The 20151-nt window shown below is 43.9% G+C and overlaps 1 long non-coding RNA gene across 1 annotated transcript; it reads right to left on the bottom strand.

The window, feature by feature from the left end:
- Nucleotides 1-942: 942 nt before the first annotated feature.
- LOC120093616 (uncharacterized) lies at nt 943-17185 on the bottom strand. Its single transcript, XR_005487006.2, has 3 exons — nt 16919-17185; nt 1946-2019; nt 943-1233 (listed from the first exon to the last, which is right to left on the bottom strand). It is a non-coding gene; the product is annotated as an uncharacterized LOC120093616 (long non-coding RNA).
- Between the last annotated feature and the right edge of the window lie 2966 nt (nt 17186-20151).

Below are 20151 nucleotides of genomic sequence, written 5' to 3'. Positions count from 1 at the left end.
GTTACGGTTTTCAGGAGGAGAGGAACATGGTCAACAGACCAATCCTACTCTTAGACTTCATGGAGAATGTACTTCTGATAGGCTAAAGAAGTTTCTAGGTCCCTTGCTTTACAAGAGTAACAAGTTCATTTATGGAGTTGTAGAAGTCTTCCGATGTTTATCGAGTCTCAGGTCAGAAGTCAAAAGGTCTATTGCCTCTTTTCCTGCCACATCTTTGAGCACCATGGTAGACCCTGGCTGTTCTTAGCGGGGGAGGCCTATGTGACAGGTAGGGCAACTGTCTCCTCCTGAGTTACCTCATCCTGAGTTGGGTGAGGGGGTCCCAGTTCTGCAAGACCTTGCATAGGCTGAGCCTGTGCATGGCTGGCCAGTGGGTCCACGTGCCAAAATCTTCCCAGAGTGGGTCTATGGAAGACTTAGGTTTCTGAGTGTGGAAAGTTGGGTGAGAGTCAGAACACCTTCCCCGAGAGGCACAGACTCATTCCGGTGCAAGACCAAATGCTGCTCTTTTCTTTCCCTAGTCTCTCCCCATCCTTTGCAAGGAATACTTTAACATCACTTCATATTCTTTTAATATTACACAATTGTAGAGCAGTCACCTGTCACCCTTGCCACAGATCAATATTCACCGTATCCCAGAGTCCCTGACGGAAGGGCCTGCTAGCCAAGGAAGCAATCCAGAGAGCCTTTGGAAGGCAGCCGAGCAGCGGCGGGAGGCCTATTAAAGCCACAATTTCAGACTCTCAGGGTGGGCATTTTCTCCTGGCGTATTAAGTAACACACCTACTCGAGTTACCATGAAGACTCGGTAGACAGTTGGCCTTTCAGAGAGAAATGTGTGCTTGACCACATTCTGTCCCTCACCCTCTCCCCTCTCCGCCTCCATCCCAGACTCCTCAGAGAAACCAGGCTCAGAGAGCAGTAGAGATGAAACACCCAGTGTACAGACCCCAGTGGCATCTCCCAGAGCCCTCTCGTAATGGAGAGAACTTCAAATGCTTGGGAGTTTGCCCCCAATCACCACCAGAAAACACCGAATTTGTCTCGAGAAGGATGCACTGCAAATGAAAATGTCTCTCTCATGCTCACTCTGGAGAAACGCCTGGGTGAGGTAGGAAATGCTGGCTCAGGGAACAGACTCTGGAATTCAGAAGAACATGGACTCCAATGACTCAGAATTAGCCTGAACTGAGGCAGGTCTTGTTGAATGTCTCCAGCCTTCATTTTTTAATCCTTTGGGATAAAGCAATACAATGCTACCTCATCGTTGGTTCACAGTGCAGTATACTAGATATTAAACACAGTGAATGATACTATAAAGAACAGAGCCTGGTTATCCTGATGTTCTTGGGGATGGTGAGAGATCGCTTTGACCATGGTACCCCCTCAAGCCTCCGCATAGCCAAGGTGTTAGTTTACCTTTTCTAGAAGGGAGAGTCATGTACTGCTCACACTTAACATTTTGCCTCATGACCCATTTCTACACTTGATCTTAGCCAAAGGGCTGAGAAGTGACTGTGACCCATTTGTATCTAATAGAAAACTTAAAATGACAGCTGCCTTTCAGCCTTGCGAGGCACCCCTTCTTCACAGAACGTCTCCCCCAACCCCTGAAATGGATTTTGATAGAGTTAAACTAGGAATTCTACACACAAGGGAAAAATGTAGCATCCCAGAAGGGAGCCTCAAAGGGAAGGCAAGGAGAATGCTTGAACATATCAACATAGGAAGACTCCCGTCTAGTCTGTGAAATGTAGCATCGGCAGGGCCAGAGCCTTTGAGAGGTGCTGCTACTCAGGAAGGGGTGACTGCTGCCTGGGATGGAATTTACCTCTGCTTTAGTGGGCACTCCCTACTCAGTGTGGAGGCCAGGTCTCTTCAGCAAAGCTGGTCAGGGTGTGGCATACTGGTGGCCCTGAAGACCTCTGAGGAACAAGATACGTACCTAATAAGGATGAGGCTCATCGTGACTTATGCGGCCCTCTTCTGTCTTGGATCCTCTGGTGTCATGAAGTAAATCTGTTACCAAAAACGAGTCAGTTTAAAGATGGAGTAGGGAGTTTGCTCTTTGGCAACTGGGGGGTGGGGGAGTTGGTGGTTAATGATAAGCCAGGAATGGGATAACGAGCCCACCCCAGTGATTCTTTGATTTCTTTATTCTGATTGCTTCCGAAAGCCCATTTGCCTCCTTGACTAGCGAAGAGCAGAGCAAAACTTCCTTTGTTTTAACCTCACAAGGAAAATGCACTAAGCGAGTGGAGAACAGATCCTGGGAAGACAGGGCCAAAATAGATGAAGGGGGATGGTCAAAGAATAAGGAGACGATTCACCTGCAGACATGAAGGATACGTGGCTCCAAACTTCAACATATTTAACAGGATAATAATGCCCTCCCAAGATAAAAACAATACCCCCCCAAATACAAACAATACCCTCAAAATAAAAACAATGCCACCCCAAATAACCCTTTGTGCTCTAAATCTAAGAAAGCCTTTACTCTTGAGCGTCCTGCTTTAAAAAGGGAAGCCCCTTGGGGTTGGGGATTTAGCTCAGTGGTAGAGCGCTTGCCTAGGAAGCGCAAGGCCCTGGGTTTGGTCCCCAGCTCCGAAAAAAAAAATCAAAAAAAAAAAAAAGGGAAGCCCCTTTCTTCACAGGGAACATTAAATACTGAGGTAAATTTTAGCACATATTACTTTTTAAATAGAAATCTTAGTCAAGGTGCAGTTGGTTTTGTAGAGCATGTCCGCAGTTGCTGGTTTGGAGTTTTAAGCAAGTCGTAGGCTCGTGGACACCCAAACAGTCAGAATCACGCAGGTCAGCTCTTTTGGGGTCTGTTTGAGGTAATCCTCATCCTCTGCCCATGTTAGTCAGCTTCCTGTCACTATAACAAACATCTAAGATAATCACTCTGAGAAGGGTTTATTTTGGTATATAACTCTGCAGATCACATCCATGATCCCTGGGTCCTGTGGTTTGGTCCTTTGGTAAGAACCATGATCATGTAGGGAGGGCAGATAAAAAGTTCAGGGGAAGAACAGAATTGGGGTTCCAAAACTCCCTTTAGGCATAAACCTCCAATTATCTAAAGGTATTTTTTTTTTATCAGACTGAATACCTTTTTAAAAATTTGAACACCTCCCAATAGTTGTACCCTGAAAACCACATCTGCAACTACCCGTGAGCTTTTGGGGGCCACTTCAGAGCTACACAGCAGCTCTGCAGAACACTCTTATCGGAGGTTGGGTGAGCCTCTGACTGATCTTCAGATTCAGGGCCCTCAGTCATTTCAAGCACAGACCATTCCTTTGTGGGGAAGCCATCATGCAGAATGGTCTTTATTGAGACAAGTCTGCTCCTCCCCTCCAATGTTTACTCCATTGGCTCCACTTCTGTTCTCTGCTTCACATCGTAACTGTACAATCAACCACTCTCCTGCGTAATTGCCGTTATGTGAAAACAGCCCTCATTTCTTCCCTCCCTGGCATCCTCTTCTCTAGGACAAGCGCTTGCTTCTCTTTTGTCCCCATTCTTCAGTTGATGTAATTTCCAGTTTCCCATTCCCAAGACTCTATAGAAGTTTCTTTTCCTCCCTCTCTCCCTCTTCCTCCCCCAACCCCCTTTCCTGTCTCTTTTCAAGGGCCGGCTTTCCTCAAGGGCTGGCTTTCCTCGAAGAGCAAACACAAGCTGTTCTTTTCCAAGATTTGGTTGAACATAACCATTCCGTCCGCATCGTGGTATAGTATTTATGGTATATTGATGGTATACCATAAAACGTTTTACTGCTTTGCATTCCGATAGAAGATGGCCACATTTGTTAAGCAAGCTCTTTCCAAACAAGTCATAGTAAAAAGTTTATAGCATCCCCATCATCACAGAACTTTTTAATGCTGCTCCTTTTGTTTGGTTTTGGTTCTGGTTTGGGGGCCTTCTGCACTGCCTGCCCCCTCCCTCCCACTTCGCCCTCTCCGTCCCCCGCAAAGTACCAGAGTCATTCTGGACACTCCCTTGAAGAGTTTTCTTTTGGAAAACTGGTCCTGAAACATTTTTTTCCTGGAGATCCTTTCCTAGGTTTAGACTGTGAATCAGTCTGTGTGGAAATAATGATACCATCTGTACGGTAGGGCCCAGTGTGGCACATATGTGCAATATAAAATCCGTTTATATGTGGTTTGAAATTGTATCCCAGGGTTTGGAAAAATGAAGAAGTTTGTGCGATGGATATCATGACCACACATGGGGTGTTGTAGAGGTACACATGTATTCTAACATATACGTATCTGTAAGAATACACATCTCTACGTAGGAGTCTAATGGAAAGCATTAAACCACCAAAGGCTTCAGGCAAATGCCTCACAGCTATCTAATTGCGCATCTGTATAACGTAACCTCCTGACTTCCTATGCCAAGACTTGGCACTGCTACCACAAAGTAAATACCAGTTACAAATGGTGTAGGGGCTTCATGGTACGGGGATCACATAATTGAGATGCTCAAATATGTAAAGGTAAGACTAACAGATTCTGGGAGGGAAACACTCAGAGGACTTCCTTCAAGATTCTGATGTCAAGCGTTTACCTCTGTGTTTAATGGAAAAGGTCTCTTCCTGTAATAAGAAGTTGGAATGGAGCCCCCTTGTCAGATGCATCTCACCCCTAAAGTGGCATCCGTAGATGGCTGTGGGTCTCCAGGGGAGGAGAAGCTGTGCAGTGTTAGTTGAGGGAAACATCCTCACTGCTTGGAGGTAATATCAAATAGGGAACAGTTGGAAAAGCAAGCTTGATTAAAGACAGCTGACGTCATTTCTGGACGGGGAGCAGCGCTTAACTAATTTGTTGGAATTCTTTGAGGAAATCGTTGCCCCAGTGAGCGGGGCTGCTGGGGGAAGGGAGGAGACTATAAACTGAGTTCTTCAGAAAGTGCGCAAAAGAATTCTCCACTGTGGGTTCAAATGTTTAAGGTCTGAAGTCATGGAAGTGCAGTGCAATTGGCATATGTGGCTAAAACTTTGGCAAAGTGGGGAGGAGAGAAAGGGTAACTACGGACACGGGCCTGTGCGCCTCAGAAACAGGGTGGCAATGGGTGTCAGCAAAGAAGCTGCATTTGCCACAGGAGCCTGGGCTTGTCAGGGGCTCGGAGGGTCTACAGGGAAGCGGTGAGGCGGGGCTGGGGACTCAAGCATGGGCAGCCACAGGCAGACAGATCCTCTCTTCCCCTGGACGGACAAGGTCTTCTCAGTTTTTCAGTAATATAGTTTTTGTTTAACTACCTCACAAATCAATCCACTAACGCTTGTATCTACTGCCTATGGAGACACAGAACTTCACGGCCATGTTCTGAAGTGAAAGTAGTTTTCCTCTTCCCTGAAGCTGTAGAAAGAGACAAAGAGGATTCAAAAATGAACCCTTGTTTGTGGGATGCCATTCTAGAAGTCTGCAAAACCAAGTGACAAGCCTTTCCCCTGGTGGCTCCCAACACCACATGTTCTGATAGATAGATAGATAGATAGATAGATAGATAGATAGATAGATAGATAGATAGATAGATAGATAGATGGATGGATGATAGGTAATAGATAGATACCTATAATCCCCAGCACCCAAGAGGCTGAGGCAAAATGATTCCAGAGAACTTAAGGGCAGCTGTGAAGACACCGTGAGAGCTGGTCACACACAAAGCAAGTCGTGACTCTCTTCCTCACTCTCAGTGATAAAACACAGTGCTACCTAAGGACTGAAGTTCTGAGGATGATATAACCCTGTCCACATTGACTTCTACTGTCATCTGGATTTGACTATTGTGTGTTACTTGTCCCCCCGACAGGGTCCAGCGAAGGGAAAGTGAATGTAGGAATTATCCATTGCTTACAACCTCCTGCACCTTCTACAAAACAAGATAAAGAAACACCACAGCTGGCTTTGAATGTTTTCCTCTGACAGGGAAAAACATTGCTTAACATCCACCCACTCCAAATCCCTCTCACAGCCTTTGGACATGTTTTCTCCAAAAAGACAATCAATTAAACTTTTGCTGAGAATTACGTTAACTAGTTTGGGAAATGCACTATCAAGAAAGTATATTTGATGAGGAATTTCGGGGGAAGTATTTTTAAAGAATCCAATGCTAATGAGAAGGAGTGAATGCAGGCAATAGGGATTGTAGAGTGCTCGAGGTGCAAACTTGCACTCCAGGGGAAAGCCACTTAGAGTCTGGAATGGCCAATGTAACGATTCTGCATGTTGGACTTTGCCCTTGGTCTGCTGGACTACAGCAACGGTGATTTCTAAGTTCTGAGGATGAGGACCATTTAGAATATGGTGTTTTCTATTGTAGTTATTTCAAAATGATTAGTAAAGAGCACTTCTCTCAAACTAAGGTCTGTTTTGGTGCTGGGCATGAAATTCAGGCCTTTTACATTCTAGGTGAGCATTCTACAATTGAGTTACACCATTGGCTACCAACACAAGAGGTTTTAATGGGTGTTATCCTGTGTGAAATTGAATTTCATAATACTCACTGAGCCATAACTCTGAAATTGAACATGGAGCAGCGAGTTAGTCTGGTGGGTTAGGTGACCAAAGGAGGAAGTTATTACCACAGAGTGTGCTTCTTGGTCTCTATTTCTGTCTCTATCTTGAGTTCTATCTCTACATCTCTCTCATCTATCTATCATCTATCTATCTATCTATCTATCTATCTATCTATCTATCTATCTATCTATGAGAACATGTGGTCCTGGGAGTCACTAGGGGACAGGCTTGTCACTTGATTTTGCAGACTTCTAGAATGGCATCCCACAAACAAGGCAGCTCAACCTGTCTGTGTGACTACACTGCATGTAAGTGGCAGTTAGCCAGATGTTGGACTACGTGAGGGCTCTGCAAGGACGAGGGGACCACATGTGCAGAGTCCTAAGGTGAAAGACAGGCTTCTCTCTGAGACCTGAGCAGATCCACATTGCTAGAATAGAATAAGGGACAAGCAAGGAGAGTTAAATAGAGAACAAAGGTAGTAACTTAGCAATCCAGATGTTCTAGTCAAATGGTGAATTTAGGAGCTCTCAGGGGCAGTGACACACATTCAATTCCATTGCTGAGGACACAGAGACAGGAGGATCTCTGGGCTTGATGGCCAGCCAGTCTAGTCTAATTGGTGATGCAGGCCAACAAGAGACCCTGTCTCAGTGAAGGGTCCTCTGGCATCTACACACACACACACACACACACACACACACACACACACACACACACAGGCATATACACCTACACACATGTGTACTTTTCTACAAACATACAAATATACATGCAAAATAAAAAAAATAGATGGCTTAATTTTTTTTTTTTTTTTGTGAAACCGGGAATTGAAACTAAGGCCTCACCCAAGCTAGGCAAGCTACCACTGAGCCACATCCTCAGTTCTATGTCACTTTCAGCTTTTGAGAGAGTCTTATCAGGTGGCACATAATGGCTTTGAACTTGTGAACTTTCTGTCAACCGAGGAGCTGGATTATACCACCAGGCCTGCCTATATGGCTTTAAATTAAGGACATGATAATGAAGTAAACCAAGGATTCCAACGCTCCCTCATGTTGGAACACACATACAAATGCTTGGCTCAGAGCTCTATGCCTTCGGGGCTGCCATGACAGGGTACTGCTGAGCAATGGCCTCCACACGGAGAGGCACTATTTAGAGTCCTGGAAGCTGGCAATCAGCGTCTGCAGGGTTGGCTTCTGCTGTGATTTGTGGGGAAACAAAGTTCCGCTTGAGAACTATCTTCTCGACTTGTTGATGCCTGGCTCTTGTTCACTTGCTGTTCAGAGCCCTACTATGTGTCTGCCACCACACAGTTTTCCCTTGTAGTAGGGGTTCCAGTCATGTTTGATCACAGGCCTCCCTGATGACTTTATTTAAACCTAGTTACCTTGACTGTGACCCTTTCTCCAGAACACAGTGGTAGTGTGAGGTGATGGGGTTAGGTACTGAATGGGAGTTTACAGAGAAAAATGTCTATGTTACAGGCCAAGGTGATCAAAGCATTTCAGTGTGCAGAGCGTTTGATTTACAAGAGGTTAGCACAGACATGGAGGAACAGAGGGAAGAGAAAGTACAGCAAGAGAGGAGGAAGGGAGGGAGGGAAGGAGGAGGCTGTGAAGTCTAGACTTGGTCTTTTTTCTATTCTGGCCTCCTTTTGGCCCCACTCCATGGTTCTTGACAGACTAGCTATACGAAAGTGTAGGGAGGAACGGTTGCTTTCACAGATAAGGAGAAGGTTGAAGTCACTTCCTTTTTCTTTACACTAACAACCATCTTCCTGACCAAAAAAAAAAAAGATATATATATATATATATATATATATATATATATATATATATATATATATACACACACACACACACACACACACACACACACATATGCCTCCCTTTTGTCAGGGGAGAGCCAGATCCAGACTTAATTTTGACCTTGGCTCTTTGGCAAGTGTCCTCTCATCAGGGTATTCCTCAAGAAAAAAAATATGCTTCCCACATCCTCACCTCCCACAGCAAATGACCTTCTTCCTTAGGGCTTAGACTGACTGACGCTGTCAGAATGGTGTAATGTCACATAGACCATTTTGAAACAGCCGCACATCCATTCAGTGCAGACAAAAGGAAACCAAGGGAGACAGTTGCAAAATAGGCAGATTCCAGTGCTCTTTGTGGAGCCCCACGGGGAGAGCCCGGAACACAAGCCAAACTATTGAGATGAATTTTGATATGCTATTTAAGAGCCTGGCATAAGCACAGAAGAGACGGAATTTCTCTCTGCCTCTGTGGGTAGCATTTTATTAATTGTCTTAAGGGATTACCTGGGAAATGCCAGCTGATTGGAACCCTCACCATTGTTATTTAATTTCCAGATGTGCTTTGGAAAGCATCCTTTATAATTACTATCTTCAGCAGGTTTCAGTCTGGAGAGACTCAGGGACTGTGTGTCATTTCTCTCTCTATTTGGGGCTTACCTGATCTCTTCCCCATTTTGATAACTCATGGGACTTCATTCGTTTCAGCCAAGGAAGAAGGAAATAGTTTTTGTTGTTGTTTATTTGTTTTTTAAAGAAACAAATGGAGACTTTTTGTGGAGCAAGATTCCCTACATTCCCTGGCAACTCCCCATTACAAAAGTAAGGTGAGGCCAGAGGCAGTTAGAAAATAAAAACCGAGGCCGGGGTAGTCATCTGGTCCTTTTAGAATAATAAATAAAGAAAAATAAGTATATGAATATATAAAATAAAGAAAAAGCAAGCTAACAGAGACTAATTTTCTCAGTGGAAAAAAATGATACCCCTTCTTCCTCATCAGAATCCGAATTCATGTCTCTACCTAGCAGTGGGTTTGGGATGACCTTGTTGGTTGTCACTCCATGCCAGAGGGCACTGCATGGAGGCCAATACTACTGTTACCCATTTGAGGAGTATACACAGAGGTCAGTAATCTCACTGCAAAGTATCATCCCCCTCCCTGTCTTCACTGGGAACTCTGGATGAAGTGGGACATGGTGTTTTCGTTGGAACTCAAGGATGGGTTGGTCAATCTCTAGAAGTCTGTTTGGGAGTCCTGTGGACAAGAAAGTTGTGTTGTTTCATCCAATTGAGCTGAATGTGTGCAGCCATTGCGATAATAACTGGTGTTGCAGTAGAGAGCTACATTTTTGACAGAAAATTGCTTCCTGCCTTGCCTGTAGAAATGACATACGTTTCTACATAAATAAGACTTTCAGCGTCCCATTGCCAAATGCAAAGTCCCGCCCACCATAAGTTGTCTTCATCCTTATGAGTCATAAGCCTTTAGGGGACTAGAGATGATACCCATTTGAAAAAGAAAGAATGACAGTCAGTGAGATCATATATATATATATATATATATATATATATATATATATATATATAAATAAAATGATCTAGCAAAACACATCTGTGGACATGCCAGAGAAGACTTTTCTGGAAAGGTTTAAATGAAGGGAACAACTTGCCCCAGGTGTGGGCAACATCATCCCATGGCCTAGGATCCTAGAGTGAATGGAGACAGGAAGAGGAAGGCAGCATAGCCAGGCATCAGGCATCTGCTCTCTTTCTGCTCTCTTGCTCAACAGAGATGTTAACGAGCAGCCTCACGTTCCTGCTGCCAGGGAAGAGGTGCTCCTACCCTCTAATAATGGCTGTGTCTTCAATGCATGAGGCCAAACACCCTCTCCTTCCTTAAGCTGCTTTCTGTCAGATGTTTGGTCACAGTGATAAGAAAGCCATACAGGCTTCCTATATCCTAAACACTGTACTGGGTTCTGTGCATTATGCATATCACCTAATTCTTCTTGTAGTCTTGAAATGATGCCTTAGGGAGGTACAAAGAGTCCTGAGATCTGCCTCACAGTGGGTGGATGCTTGGAGGGTCAGTTCTATTGAGTCCGACATAACAGTCAAGGATCCGATTCTGTCTCGTGCCCCATGTGACCTATGGTTATGTGATGTTTGGTTGTGGTCATTGGAATCAAGAATGATAGAGCTTTTGAATGCACATGCAAACGAGTCAGTAATTTTTGTCAAGTGTTGCTTCTAGAACCTGCGGTCACCTCTTCGACGGGGCATATCAGATATCCTGCATATCAGATATTTGCATTATGATTCACAACAGTAGCAAAACGACAGTTATGAAGTAGCAGTGAAGGTAATCTTATGGTTGGAGGTCACCACAACATGAGGAACTGTGTCAAAGAGCCAGAGCATTAGAAATGTTGAGAGCCACTTGTCGAGAGGCTCCAGTTGTCCCTGGAGTATTTGATCATATTTTCCCCTCACCAATAGAACAAAGGCTGGCTTTAGGCATGTGTAAAGAAGCTTACTGTGGTGGCCTGAATGAAAATGGCCCCCACAGACCCATAGGGAGTGGTACTATTAGGAGGCATGGTCTTGCTGGAAGGGGTGAGTTTTGAGGCAGAAGCTCAGATCAGGTCTAGGGGCTCATGGCTCTCTTCATATTGCCAGCAGACCCAGATATGGAATGCTCAGTTATGTCTCTGGTACCATGTCTGCCCGCATGGTGCCATGCTTCCTACCATGAGGATAATGGGCTAAACCTATGAACTGTAAGCCAGCCCCAGTGAGATGTTGTCCTTTATAGGAGTTGCTGTGGTCATGGTGTCTCTTCACAGCAGTGGAAACCTTAGCTAAGGCACTTAAGTTACTAGAGCAGCCTTATTTAACACGTGAGATTGGTTCAAGACTGTTAAATTCATGGCTAACAGTAGGCCTAAAGGAGGCTGAGGTAAGACATGCATTTCCTCCATAAGGAACACCATGTCCTTGCACTCAGGAACAACATACAACTCTACCTGGGAACATTTGTAAATACCTACATCATCAACAAAATGTACCCAAATGCCAAATCCTATCAGCACAGTGCTGCAAATACACATTATTTTAGTGTAGAAGCAAGAGGGCAGAGTATCCTCTTGTCCAGGCACAACTGGGAAAGGTGTGAGTTCGGCAGCTTGGATTTCCTCACTGTCCTGTGCACTGTCCATGCATGACCACACATGTGCCAGGGTTATTGATTTTTAACATAACTGATTATAGCAAATGGGCGAACTTCTAACTGCAGACCTATGACTAATGAAGACTGATGGCTTCCAACATACCCAATGAGCTAGCCCAGCCAAAGAAACCCCAGCTTTCAGAGGGAAGGCAAAACATTGACCTTTCGGCCCAAATGTCAGACTACAAACATCACATAACTGCTAAGCACATTCTTTTTTTTTTTTTATCTTTATTAACTTGAGTATTTCTTATTTACATTTCAGTTGTTATTCCCTTTCCTGGTTTCCGGGCCAACATCCCCCTAACTCCTACCCCTCCCCTTCTACATGGGCTTCCCCTCCCCATCCGCCCCCCATTACCACCCTCTACTGCCAAAGTTACATCATTTAGTTCCACATGGGCTTTCACTAAACACATTTACCATTGGTGTTTTAAATTTTACACTTTAAAATCGCAGCTTTTTGAGAAGAGCTCATTGAACAATTGTACAAAATGCTTAATTCTGTTTTTTGTTTTCTCTTTTCTTTTTCCTTTTGGCCTTCTCTCTCTTCTTTCTTTTCTCTTTAGTTTTGCAGCCCTGGCTGTCCTGGAACTCACTCTGTAGACCAGGCTGGCCTCACAGTCAGAGATCTGTTTGGCTCTGCCTCCCAAGCATAGGGATTAAAGGTGTCTGCCTTCTGCCCAAGAATCTGACCTTAGCTATGACTTGCTGCACTGGGGATATGGAACCTAAAAAGGCCACCTCCTTCCTGTAGCCAGGCAGGAACCCCAGTAGAGTAATAGGGACACCAACCCACCCATAAAACCTTCTACTTAAAATTCATCCAGTCTACAAGAAATGCAGGAACTGGGGATGGAGCAGAGAATGAGGGAATGGCCAAGCCATAACCGACCCAACTTGAGACCCATCCCATGGGTATGTACCAATCCCTGACACTATTAATGATCCACTGTTAAGTTTGCATGGAGTCTAGCATGGCTACCCTCTGAGAGGCTCCACCTAGAATCTGACTCAGATGGATGCAGACCTCCACAGCCAAACAGTGGGAAGAGTTTAGGAACTCTTATGGGAGAGTTGGGAGAAGGATTGTGGCCCTGAAGGGGAGAGGAACTCCACAGGAAGACCAACGGAGTCAAATAACCTGGACCCGTGGGACTCTCAGAGACTGAACCACCAACGAAAGCATACAAGAGCAGGACCTAGTCCCCGCTCTCCCAACACAGATATGTAGCAGATGTGCAGCTTGGTCTTCATGTGGGAACAATTGGAAGGAGAGCTATCCCAAAAGCTGCTGCCTGTCTGAGGGATAGGTGCTTCTATCTGGGCTGACTTGTCTGCCCTCCGTGGGAGAGAATGTGCCTAGATCCTCAGAGACTTGATGTGTATGTGGGGGTGGGGTGTGGAGGGTAATGAAGGGCACATCCCTCCCCCACCTCTCATGGACACACACAACTGTTCAGAAAGCTCTATGGGATGTGGACCACGGGAGAAATTTTCTTCTCCATTTTTTTTCCTTTATAATTACTGAGTGATAATCACTTGGCTATGGTTCCAGAAGCATCTGTGGAAAAGAGGAAGCTTCTGGAAGAACTAGCTTTTCTTTTTGACATCTTATTTCTGTTTTGAGGCTAAAAGAAATCTTTGTACCTGACATTCAAGGTTTTTCAGGTTATGGACCCAATTTAATTCTGTTCCAGCCAAATATTCATTTGTTATAAATGAATTGTATGACATGAACCTTACCTTGGAAGGGTTACAGATCTACATAGAATGATGGGAAGGTCCTATGTAGCTGTGGTCCATTAATGTGGCTTAGACCAAAGAGAGTATGTCAGCTTGCAGTGAGGGATGAGGAGAGAGAGAGGGAAGAGGAAAGACAGAGTGAAGCACGGGAGAAAAGCACAGTGAACTCAAAATAGATTTATTACCCATCCATCTGTCTGTCTGTCATTCTGTCTGTCCATCTATCTATCTATCCATCCATCTGTCTGTCTGTCATTCTGTCTATCTATCTATCTATCTATCTATCTATCTATCTATCTATCCATCCATCCATCCATCCATCCATCCATCCATCCATCCATCTATCTATCTTCTATCTGTTTAGTAGTTTAGTTTGTCCTATACTACTTTGGCTCCTGGCAGATCACCCTCATGAACCCGCCTAAGAGCTATCTTTGAATCTGTGAATAAAAGACACATACATATTAGTTTATTCTAAAAATGCCTTGACTACCTCTTAAACTTTCTCCTGCTATCCCAGGCCTAATTGAGGAAGTAACCACTAACCAGAATTTTCACATGGCTCATTGGCTCTCTCTACTGTAGCTCTCCTCTTCAGTTTCCTACTACATCTTGGCAATCCTCCATTCTCCTTTGTCCCCCACCCCATGTCCTAGCTCGTGCAACTTTAGGATCCTGCCTCATTTCCCTTTGCCCAGCCATTGGCCGCTGGCATCTTTATTGATCCATCAAAAGCCAGTTGGGGACAAGGATCTTTAGTGTTTGGATAGGCAGATTCCTGTTTGAATCAAAACATTTGAACCAATCTCCAACACCTTACCTTTTCTGTCAACAACAACAAAAAAAAACCCTCTTCTTTCAGACATAAATTGAGTATAGCCACAACAATTATGTAAACCATAGAGTATGATATACAATTAACATCTAGTCTATCATATTTGTCAGTTAGATAAAGTACTCTACTATCATTCCTAACTTGATTTTATAATTTTATACCTGAATTATGTTTTGATTTTAACTTGTAATACTATCTGAAAACCATGTTTTTACTCATAACTAGTCTTCAACCCTGTCAGAAATCTGAGAACCAATTAAATATTACCTGCATATATAGGAAATACCAAACATAGCTTCTAAAACTTAACAATTGTAGAGACAGCTGACTACCCAACTACCTTCAGACTTTTAGCCTAGAGCCATCTGGCAGTCCCAGGAAGGAAGTAGGAATAAGAAGGACTAGCTTACCATGTCTTGGCAGAGACTAGCAGTTGACTATCTCATATCCATTTGTTCTTTTGGATGGTATTTTGTCTGTAGATGAAATAGGCAATTTCTGCCCCATGGATACTTTGTCATAATTAGCAACCTCACCTGGAGGTAAAGATGTTTAATATCTTTTCTGAGCCATGAAGTGGGTACTGTGTGGAGCAGACATGTCTCTGGTCAAAAATTTTAATAACAAAATGATTAGATGTCAGATTTTGTAGACTTCTGATGTTTTTGAAGACTATCTATATATAAGGTATATCTGCACAGTTAAATCTATCTATCATCTGTCATCTATTTATCTATCTATTATACATCTATCTATCATCTATCATCCATCATCTATCTATCTCTATCTATCTATCATTTATCTGCCTATCATGTCTTTATGTATCTGTTGCCTATCATCATCTCTGTCTCTGTATCTATTACTTCCTCCTTCTTCCCTTCTTTTTTTGAGAAAGAACATGGGGTGGGTAGGATGAGGGGAAAAACATGATTAAAATACATAGTATGAAAAAATTTTTAACGAAATAATAGTTCTTGGATAATGGGAGTCTTCCATAGATCTGGAGGGGAGAGCTCAAAACAAAAACAGAAACAAAACAAACAGAAAGCCCAACAAATGTCTGAAGGGGAGGGAAGTATAAACAGTAATGGTCAAAACTGGAGATGTGTAGGGCTGGTGGTGCCATGAAGACAGAAATAGCAAATGGCGAGGCCATGCATGTTGAAGAGCATGGGGAAACATTTGTAGACACAGGAAGGGATCCGGTGTACATAGGACACTGAGAAAGATGTAGGAACACCAAAATCTTGGTGAAGTAGTAACTGCCAGGGAAGGCTTCTGGGAAGACAGAACACATAACAAGAAACTATCTTCTAAATGTCTCGCAGATGAGGGCGATAGGTATAACAACTGACTTTTCCCCCTACGCTTATGAGTATTTCTAGTAAACCCTCATTTGACATTCAATAAGTCTTTCCTAACTACTCACTCTGGGCTAGATATTATGGAAAGTGACATGGCTACAGGAATAGACAAGGTTGAAGTCAAAGGGTTCTCCTCCATCTTTCCCAAATGTATTCTAATAACTTCTGCTTTCCTGCTCTAATGTTTTGATTCTATGTCTTGGATAGAAGACAACGGACCACCCAGTAGTGGTTCTGATGCACAAAGTTACTAAGGATGGGTATGGTTTTCCTTACCTAAATGTTTCTGCTTTTCGCTTCAGGTCAAGGCTTGTGCAAAGGAGGAAAATAAGTCTTGTCATTATTTTTATGTCCATGAAATGCAATTGTGTCTAGATTCTTTTTTTTTTTTTTTTTTTTTTTTTTGTCAAGCTTATTGGTATGTGGTACCAGGGGTGAACTTCCTTTGTTATGGTGATGTAAAAGCAACAGACAGATCTGGACCCCGCCCCTTTCCTTCGTAGCTGTAATGTTGACCCACTCCATAAATCACAACCGATGAGTCCATCTTAATGGTAGAAATATCCCCGTAATTTAGACCACTCAGAAATTTGTCAGAGTTATTAATAAGGACAAGATCTCTTCTCGAAATCCTGGCTTCAAATTTAAAAGCAAGCAAACAAAACATTTCAGATGTCACTATGAAACTTGTTACTTTCAATTCATTGTCTAGAATACTCCCTGGCAGCTTTGCAAAACAAATCTTGGAACCGGCCTAGAGAAAATTGGACTTTCCTAGAAACTCGCTTTTTAATTCAGTCTGTTGCCAACACCAGGGAGTGACAGCTCCTGCCTTAGTTGCATGTTTAACAGCTGTTTTGTTCTATTCATTCATTTTCTTACCCTTGTTTTTAAACTGAATATATAGAGAGAATATATTATTAAACTGAATATATATTTGATATATATTTAAAATTTGTACAGGAAGAGAGAGAGAGAGAGAGAGAGAGAGAGAGAGAGAGAGAGAGAGAGAGAGAGAGAGAGAGAGATCCTCACGTTTTTTAAATTCAATCTTCAAAACCTGGCGAATAACCTGGAATTTAAAACATCCTTGTGGTATATGTGAGAATGTGACGGTCAAACTCTAGGTGGCGCTCCACATCCGGCTTGGGAAACAGGGCAAGGAGTGTGGCCATAAAACTTGAGGTGGAATGAGACCTACCAGACACACGCAGGCTGATGCTGGACTAGGGAGGGGGCTTTCTGTGTGGGGGTGGAGGGTGGGGTAGAGCAGGATGAGCCCTTGGGTTTCATTTGGGCAAAACAAAACAAAACAGAACACCGTATTGCAATGCAACTTAGTTTTAGATTTCTATTCAGGAGGAAATGGTATAAAAGTATCCAATTTGAGCATCACCTTCTTACCTCCTGGACCGCGTCGGCAGCTGTTTGTACATCTTCATCGCGATCGGTCCTGGTTGTAACTGTTGAGGCTGTTGAGGTATTTGTTGTATCTTTTTCTGCTTGGATTGACATCCCCTGGAACAGAGATCTCTTGGCTATATTCAATTCTTATGTTTGGTTTTTAGTCACGTGGCTCCTGTCTTGTTCATTGGCTTCTTTCATTTGGTCCATTTTGTTTGCCTTTCCTCTTCCCACCAGCGGCTCTTCTCTCTGCCCGTTTCCTGTTTCCTCTCAGCCACCCTGCCCTCCCAGCCTATATGGGAGACTTCCCATCCCACCTCACCCCACCCTTTCTGATCATGAGATTTACAAATGAAGAAGCATTACCGTGAGAAAATAAATGTCTAAAAATGATCTATAAATAGACTCAAAATTCAGAGAAAAAGTACTCAAGAGGGCAAGGGCAATTCTTCCACTACAGAAGACCAAGGGTGCCTCCCGTTTGTGCATTTCTTCAGGAACCTCTAGATCTCCTGAGCTGGTGCTCCACCTCCTGGAATTTGGCCCCTGAAAGCTGGAAGCCAGCAAAGACCTTGCAGCTGGATGATCTGGAGCAAGGAACAGTTGACTGGCGCCATAAGTGGTGTCTTGGTTCACTTCATTAAACTCCTGGAGGCTAGACATTCTTCACTTCAGGGCTTTCCCTTAGATCCTGACGCACTCTGCATTCGCAAGCCAGAGCTGGTGTGTCTGCCTCCTTTCCTTTCCTTTCCATCCGTCTGTCTGTCTGTCTGTCTGTCTGTCTGTCTGTCTGTCTGTCTTTCTAAGACTTAGAAGGAAGGACGAGAGGAAGGGAGGGAAGGAGGGAGAGAATGGGGAGAGGGAAAAGCAAGGAGAAGGAAAGGGAAAGTAAGCTGAACTTTCGCAGAGGCCTAACTGACTCTGTTTAAACACAGTTCACATTGACAGGAACTGAAAGCAAAAGTAATACGGGCTCTCTGCTTCCCCTGAAGTGCTAAGTGAAGAGCCTGCAGTTTGGGGAGATTGCATCCCCCAAATCCATGCATTATTTCCAACCACAAAAACAAAACAGAGGGCTGGAGAGGAACTCACAGGCACTGATGCCAAATCGTTTGTTCAGATGAAGAGAATGGGGCTCCCCTGTGAGTAACTTCCTCAAAGCCACTGAACTCAGGCGTTGAAGCCAAAATCCAATCTCCTGGCCAGCCACACACCCTTCCACTCACAGGATGCAGCTTTTCTGCTTGGGTTTAAATTTCAGACAAAGGATCCACCATAAATGTATTCTTCTCAACTCTCATTCTCTTAAAAACTGTACCAGAGACCCAGCATGCAGTAATAAAGGAAAAAATAGTATGTATTCTTTAAAAGCTGCTCAAGGAGGAGGAATAATTGGAAAGCATTTACATGCTGTATCTCCTCACCAGCATGGAACTCGTTAGTGTCGTCGGGATAGTAAAGAAGGTTCTGGACAGGTTCTTGTTACTGCCCCATGTGGCACACACTTTCGAAATGACGACAAAAAGATTTCTCAAAGGTTCTCACACAGAGCACACGCATCTGCCTGTGTAAGCTGAAACGACTGAGCTTTAGGAAATCAACCGGGCAAACCTGCCAATAACATGAGTGACTTTGTCTATTGTCTTTAAGTGATTGGTCCCATACACAGGAAAAAAAAAAAAAAAAAAAAAAAAAACAGCTGGGTTCTACTGGTCGTCCAGAAAACCCAAGTTCTCCTTCAGTTATGTCTCCGACATGAGGGAGATAATTCTTATGCAAGAGACTAGAATCGCTTCAACCTCTTAAGGCAAAATCCAAAGAATGCGTTCTAAATACATCAATAAAAATTTCATTGACATATGTGATATTGTTAGTCAGCCTTCAACCTACAAAAGGGTTGTATTCCCAAAGTCAGGGTGTGGATGAGTACTCTGGCATTCGGAGTGCAGGTTCCCATAGAAACAGTGTCACCCATGGGAGTTAGTCCCCAGACTATCCTTCCTCTGCCACTTGATTCTCAATATGGCCACATCGTACCTTACAATTATTAAGTGTAAGATTAGTGATTAATCAACCCCAAGTTAACCAACAACTTTTAGTGCGTATTTGAAATACGAATGTCTAAAAGAACAAGTTCCAGCTAGAGATATTTGAGGTGGCAGGTGGGGGCCATCTTGTCTTTTCTGTAGGAGACTGGGAGATGCTTTCAGAACTTGGAGGCAACACCAAGTCCGTAGTCCATTCACGTCCTCTAACCACAATGGCTAAGGTCCCGGTACTGCTACAGTTTCTGTTACCATGCGGGGAATAGGAGAGGAGCAAAGGCAGAACCGAGTGTGATGGTTTGCATATGCTTGGCCCAGGGAGTGGCACCACTAGAAGGTGTGGCCTTGTTGGAGGAAGCGTGTGTGTCACTGTGGGGGTGGGTGTGGAGACCCTCCTCCTAGCTGCCTGAGGATGCTGAGTTTGTTCCTGGCTTTCCTCAGACGAAGATGTAGAACTCTCAGCTCCTCCTGCACCATGCCTGCCTGGATGCTGCCGTGCTCCCGCCTTGATGATAATGGACTGAACCTCTGCCCTGTAAGCCAGCCCCAATTAAATGTTGTCCTTTATAAAACTTGCATTGATCATGGTGTCTGTTCACAGCAATCAAACCCTAACTAAGACACCGAGGTCTTCCTACATCCGTGCACACATAGTGATTGCCCAAGCGGCATGCCAGTCCAAGAGTTCTCTGTGCATGCAGGAGAGGACAGCTGGTTTCTGGAACATTCCAAAGGGAAATAGAAGCATTTGCAGTGGTTCTCAGCACTTAAAACTGTGACAGTTCTTCATGCTGTGGTGACCCTGAACCGTAGGATTATTTTGTTGCTACTCCATAACGGTCATTTTGCTACCATTATGAATTGCAATGTAAACATCTGATATGCAGGGAATCTGATATGTGACCCCCAAGGGGGTCGTGGCCCATGGGCTGAGATCTACTGCATTAGAATATAAGCTGTCTAGCATGTTCAGGATTTTCAGTAAATGTGTGTTTGTTACTCAGGAACAAGGGGGAAGCAGGACCAGGACTCGTGTTTAAATCATTCATCTCTGTGATGGTCTATGGTGGTCAAGAGCTGGGAAAATGGGCCTTCCATTACAGGAATGGTAGCCCACACACATGACTTACTTTTCTCATTGACCCTTTACAGCGATCTATAGGATCTGTATCATCCCATTTTACATGA

The sequence above is a fragment of the Rattus norvegicus genome, chromosome 7 (assembly GCF_036323735.1).
Source record: "Rattus norvegicus strain BN/NHsdMcwi chromosome 7, GRCr8, whole genome shotgun sequence".
Taxonomy (NCBI): Eukaryota; Metazoa; Chordata; class Mammalia; order Rodentia; family Muridae; genus Rattus; species Rattus norvegicus.
This window is presented reverse-complemented; position numbering and strand designations above follow the sequence as displayed.